This window comes from Malus sylvestris, chromosome 5 (genome assembly GCF_916048215.2).
Source record: "Malus sylvestris chromosome 5, drMalSylv7.2, whole genome shotgun sequence".
In the NCBI taxonomy this organism is placed as follows: domain Eukaryota; kingdom Viridiplantae; phylum Streptophyta; class Magnoliopsida; order Rosales; family Rosaceae; genus Malus; species Malus sylvestris.
In genome coordinates, this window is record NC_062264.1 from 19495797 (window position 1) to 19502769 (window position 6973).

Sequence of the window (6973 nt, forward strand, 5' to 3'; positions counted from 1 at the left end):
GTAACTGTTGATTAGAGTATGGTATGTGGACCTAAACATGAAGGTGTGATTGGTCTTCGTGATTTAGCTTCTTTGAACTTGACGGCTATGCTTAGTTTTGGATGGGATATGTTGCAATCTTCTTCTTTATGGGGTTCTTTCGCTCGTCAGCATTTTCCTCTTTCGCCTTACAAAAACCAAAATATCTATTTACGGTCTTTTGTGTGGCATGGTCTGAAGTGTGCTTTGCCTATCCTAAATAATAATAGTCATTGGATTATCGATGATGGAAGGTCAGTTTCCTTTTGGTTTGGAAAATGGTTGGATGAACTTATTATTAGCCCTTATTTATCTTTGGTCATTTCACCTAAGGTTCTTCCTTGGGTTTTAGATGTTATTGAAGCACAAAGTTGTTCATTCCTAGATTATTTTATAAGTTCATTCCCTTCTGTGGTGCAAACTACCTTTGCCCTTAAATATTGAGGATGACAAATTGATTTAGGAGCCTCACCTATTGGGAAGTTTTCCATTTCGTTTGGTTATCAGCTTATTTGAATGAAACATAGTGATTATGCTTGGGCTAAGGTTATTTGGCGACATTTTGTTCCGTCATGACTATCTATTTTGGCTTGGTTGCTTTTTCATGATAAACTTCATACTGAGGGTGCGCTTCAACGACGTGGTATTTCTTTGGCATCAATTTGTTATTTATGCTGTAATTCTGAAGAATCTACTGCTCATTTTTTTTTCGGCTATCAGATATCTAGGCAGCTTTAGAGGTGGTTAGCATGCCAATTTGGTACATCTTTACCCCTTTCAGATTCTTTTGTATGTATTTTGGATATCTATGTAACAACCTGTCTCAAATTTTACACTTTCATTGTACAAAATTATGAAAATACCCCTAACAGAAACGTTGACTTTCGTTGACTCTCATGTAATGACATGTAGGAAATTTTCTTTTAATTTATTCACGTTGCACTCGTCGATACGAACACGTAAGCACGAGCGGAAATTGAATTTGGAGTTAGAACAAAATTTCTACGAATTTTTGAATGTCAAGGGTATTTAATTAATTTCACACTTGGAGATATTTTCCCATTTTCAACCTCCCACCCATTTTTCATGGGAGTTCCTTCTCTTTCCTGAGAGTCCTCTCTCTCATTCTTTTATCTTCATTTTTTTTTTCTCTTCTCTTCATCACTCTCATTTCTTCTCATCTCTTACCTCTCTCGTGCTCTCTGCACCCTCTCTCTTGGCCGCGCCCACACACACACACACATATATTTTGAGCACCTACGTCTAGAACTCCCAAGCCAAACGAGATCCCTTCACGTTTTCACCTTCCCTCTACATAGTAGCACCTTCACTGTGCAACTCTTTCTTCGATGAATTCTCACCGTTTTTGGTGAAGGTAAGTCTCGAACTTGGTCCAAAACATCGTAGATCATGTCTAGGATCATGATTGGAAGGTTTTTTTTTAATGGTTTTGGTGATTTAGGCACACAGAAAACCCTTAGGGAAATCACTGTTCATTTTTGGAGATTCAAAATCGTGGTCGTTTGGCCACCTTCCAACCATTTTTCTAGCCACCTCCTATCTCTATTGAGTCTTGAAAGGGTATAGATCTCTTTTCCACACTCCTAGCTTCATTTTGCCTTTTGAATCACTCGTTTTGGACTAGTATCGAGCTTGGAATGAGCTCTGGAAGTTGGAAGAAAAATCTGGAAAAATTCTAGAAATTGTAGGGGTGGCTAGTACAGTTTACTCACGGTGCATGGGGGCTATCATAGCCAGTGCGTGGAGTGCATGCGCCTCCGCTAGAGGCACTATCAACGACCACGGTGGTGGCAGCCAAATTTCGTCCAACTTTTCGACGACCTATCTCGGCGAATGGAGTGGCACGTGGTGACTTAGGCCGCCGTCCCGTGGTTGCGCATGGGGTAACCCGAGGTCCATTCTTAAGTTTTTCAACCTGCCAAATCCAAATATGCCATCCGTTTTCTCAAATTATATCGTTTTAGTAAAGTTTTAACTAATGGTCCCTAATTGTGTTTAGGTGCTTTGGTTGGAAGTGACTTTGTCCTCCCTAGTTCGAATGACTCTTTGATAGCGGAATACTTGTGAGTGGCCCCTTTTCAAATTGCATGTTTTTATGATTTTTGGAGAATTCACGATTTATCTAATTGGTTCTTATGAAATCTTTACGATTTCCTAGTTTAAAGTTTATGAAAATTTATATTTATGGAAATCATGTTTAAGGAATTGCTTATGATTTTAGATGATAAGGTTTTGAATCTAAGCTTGGTATGAGATTTTGAATTATGTATTATGTGTTTAATTAGTGGGTATTCATATGACACATACACACAACATGAGTATGTATACGTTTATGGCCATATGACATAGTTGAGGAGCAGTGAGATTATTTATAACATACTCCCAGCTTCACTGGAGAAACCAATGTCGGACAGCTTCAATAGCCAAGGCTAGTGTCGATGTGTTATGTACCTTTTCTTCTCTGGCGTAACCCAAAGTGATACAACTTCACCTTTGGGTGATGGGGCCTACCATGATTCTTCACTGGCGTAACCCAGTGTCGTACAGCTTCACCTCGGGTGATGGATATGCTTCAGGCAAATATGATACCCCTATTGAGCACATCGGTCTTTTGATTTATGAACTTTTACGGATTTTACCTTTAGGTGATTTTGATATCACTTCGAGTTATGATTTTATCATACGAACGTTTTTATAGCATGTAGAGTTTTTGGAAAAACCTATTATGTAGTATTATATTGTTTTTAAAATGGGGGGAGGGGGAAGGGTTAGTATGTTCAGAAAGAAAATGGTTTATTATTATTATTATTATTATTATTATAAACTATGGTCCACTTCAGGACCTAGTGACGAGGAATACGATCCGAGCTTCGAGGCATTTCCCTACTAGTGATATTGTGTTCCCCTGCCTGCATATGTCTTCTTATGTATAATTGTAACTTAATGCCTTTCATTTCACTAGCACTCTCGTTTAGTGGTATGCTCTTGACATATTTGTACGTCATTTCTTCGGATTGTTGACTGTTGGACATCCTTCTTATTTAATGACTAACTTTCTACTATTGTTACTTCTTTAGCATTTGTATGATCTTTATGATTGTCGTTTCTCACATGACTTTTCGACTATACGTTTCATTATATTCATGCATATATTCACATAAACATGGCTTTCTTAACTTTCGAGTGTCGGCCAGTATGTGCTATCCAAGTGTCATTTGGATACCTGGGTTGGGGGGTGTCAATCTATGTGTGCATGCCCTATTCTAATAGTTGCACAATCTCTGGGTTTTTGTGGGTCTTTCTACTATTGTGGCTATTTGGAAGGCTTGAAATAAGTTTATTTTTTAGGACTAACCAATCTATTTTCATCGTCTCTGCATGTCTATCAATTCTATGATTGTTCATGGTGGACAGTTTATTTTTGGTTACTCTCAGGGTTTTGACACTCGAATCATCTCTTTGTTGGGGATTCGAACTATCTCTCGCAAGGCGCCAACTATTCTTCTTGCCCTTTGGTATCCTCCCTTGTTTCCTTGGATTAAACTTAATATAGATGGTTTATTTAAAGGAAATCTTAGTCCTGTTTAGGGATGGGCAAAATACCCATGGGTATGGGTAACCGCGGTTACCTGCCCATTTAAAGTTGACGGTTATGGTTATGGATAACCATTTAGACAAATAAATGGTTATGGGTATAACTATTTATCCATGAAATTTAAATGGACGGTTATGGGTATTATCCGCGGTTATAACGGATATCCATCGGTTATGGGTAATATTCACGGTTATAATGGGTATCCATTTACCCATTTAATTTAATATATGTAAAATTAAAAAAAAAATTAAAAACCCTCAAAGAATAAGTTACTCTCTTTCTCCGTCCCTCTCTCTCTCTGCCTCTCTACTTCGTCACTCTCTCTCTCCGTCACTCTCTCTCTCGCTCTCTCTCTCCGTCGCTCTCTCTCTCCGTCGTCGCTCTCTCTCTCCGTCACTCTCTCTCTCTGTCGCTCTCTCGCTCTCTCTCTGCACCTCTCGACTTCGACTCGACCACACATCAGGTAAATTTGAAATTAATTTAGGGTTTGAGGTGATGGTTGATTCGACTTAATTCAATTTCGTGTACCGCTTAACATGTTTCTTCTTAAAATTTCGTGTACCGCTTAACATGTTTCGTGGATTCAGCTTCTAGGGTTCCATTTTGTATCTGCGAATTTTTTTGGGGGTTTTAAGGTTTTTTTTAATTAATGAAGTGAAATTATAGAAAAATTTGAGCTTAGGATGCAATGAAGTACAAAATCTTAACTGTAGACCAAAATTTGAAATTTATGTGACTATCTGTTTGTTTTGATAGGTATGTTTTGTTGATTAGAATGGAGAATAATTGATGAAAAATTAGGAAATAGTAGTCTCGTTGAGTGAAATTTAGCGCGAAATAGTAGTCTGGAGCTCCGTCGCCTCCGATCAGGAGATCGTCGCCAAAGCTTTCAAAGTTCCTTGGAATCTGAAGGAGGTGATCGGAAAGCCGGCGTCTTCAAGCTTCTGGAGGGACAATTCGATCGGAAAATTCGCCATCTCGCACCGGATTGTCCGCGGGGACACCGTCGCCAGCCTCGCCGTCAAGTATTCCGTATAAATAAAGACCAAGTGAATGAGCTGCAACATCACTCGCGCTGCTGGAGCAAGTGAATGAGCTGCAACATAGAAGTGCTTTTATTAACTCTCGCGCTGCTAGTCACCACTTTTTTTTGGGTCAATTACAGAGAAGTGCTTTTATTAAAGAACAAAAGTCGATTGATCAGAAACTCAAAAAATAAAGAACAAAAGTCGAAATTTTTATTGAAAATGCTTCTTGGAAAAGCAGTTGGAAGTGCTTTTCATTTTTTGATTAACTATCGTTAAAAAAATAATGTACACGGGAGAAAAAAACGGGTAAATGGGTAAAAAAAGGATAAACGGGCGAAAAAATGGGTAAACGGGTAAATGGTTATGATTATGGTTAAATGGGTAAATGGGTACACGGTTATGGGTATGGATAACCGTTTATAAACGGTTATGGTTTTGGGTATAACCATTTATGTAATTACCCAACGGGTAAATGGTTATGTGGGTATGAACATAAACGGTTATGGGTAAAATAACCGCGGTTACCCGCCCGCATAACCATTGCCCATCCCTAGTCCTGTTACTTGTGGAGGAATTTTCAGGAATTGCCATGGTCATTTTCTTGGTGGTTTCTGCCAATGGATTGGTTATTGCTACTTTTTTTTTTTTTTTTTGCATAAATATATGCAATTATTATAGGTATACAATTTGCATATCAGTTGGGTTGACATTGTCATTGGTGGAAAGTGATAACTTTAGTGTTATTTCTGCTCTTCAATGGTTTGATTTTGATCCTCCTTGGCCTCTTCGTACGCAATGGTCTATTTGTTTGGCCACATTTAGAAAATGACTTTCTACTCATCTCACATATACCGAGAAGGAAATTTTGTTGTAGACAATTTTGCTAACATGGGTTTGTCTTCTCCAACTTTAACTTGGCATGATTCTCCTCCCCCGGTAGCTCGTGCCTTATTATTTTCTGACTATGTTGGCTTGCCTGGTTACCACTTCTCCAATGAATGTGCATTTGGGTATCCAGGTTTGTCTCACTTTCTTGTTTTTTTTTTCCGAACTTTGTGGGGTTGCTCAACTTGTTTTGCAGGAGACCTTTAGGTTTGGTTTTAGTGGGGTTAGGTTTCCACGTCCCCCCTCTTTTCTTTGTATTTTTCTTGTTTTCGTTTTAGGAAGAATGAGGTTTATGTTCCCCCTTCTTTTTCATGTATTTTTTTTTATCTTTGTTTTATGAGGGGTAGTGTTTATTTCCTCCCTGACTAGGTGTAACTTCTTTTTTCGTTATCAATAAATTTTCTCTCATACCGTCGATGTTTCCCTAAAAAAAAAAAGAAGAAGAAAAAACATGACTAATATTTAAACAAACAAAATGAAGATTAGATTGGGGCTTGCAAGTCACAATTTCCTTGAAAAAGCAATTCGCCCCTACCCTGTGCTTGTAGTTCTGTAGGAGTCTGCTTCACCATAATTCAATAATCTAAACTAAGGATTCCAGCACAGGAAAACTTACACTCTGTTTGGATCAGAAAATTTAAAATTACTAAGGAATTTTAAAATGATAGATAGAAATCACATAATTTTATTTTCTAGAATTTGTGAATTTTATTATTTGGTTAACCTAAAAGGACAATGAATTTGAATACGAAATTTGTTATTTTTAAACTCTCACCCTATAGAAATTTGGAAGTGACACCTATTTACATGGAATTTAAACTTGGGAATTGGAGGTGCTAAATTCCAAGTTTTTTTTATACGCGAAAATTCTAAATTTCCATCTTTATGAATCCAAACAAGAAAATTGATGCATCTCAATTTATAAATTCTGACTCTTGTCAAAATTCCAAGTTTATTTCCCTCATTCAAACATAGTGTTAGTTTCTGGTGAATTTCTTTGTGGTTATCTCTGTATACTCGATATTGGTAAGAACATAGGATGAATGATTTTCTGTGTTCTAAATGCAATGTAGAAACATGTATATATAATGTACATATACTGTTCGTAACAAGTATGAACTTTGGATGTGTCTTCTGGGAGGCATTTGCTCAGAAAGGGTGTGTTGTTTTGGTATTCTTTCGTCATCTTAGACTCATCCTTGTTGATTTAAAAAATAATTAATAAAATAATTAATTATCACACCCAAAGTCCAAACTCAAAGTTCAAGCCCAAATTTACTGTCCATGGCCTATCTATTTAATCACTTTGTAAGAATGGTCCATTCACTAGAAACCCAAGGAGCTTACATACAGTTCTTTGCTCCACACGTATGCTAGTGGCAAGGAAATTGAGCACATGCATATTCTTGTTGAAGAAATATACTAT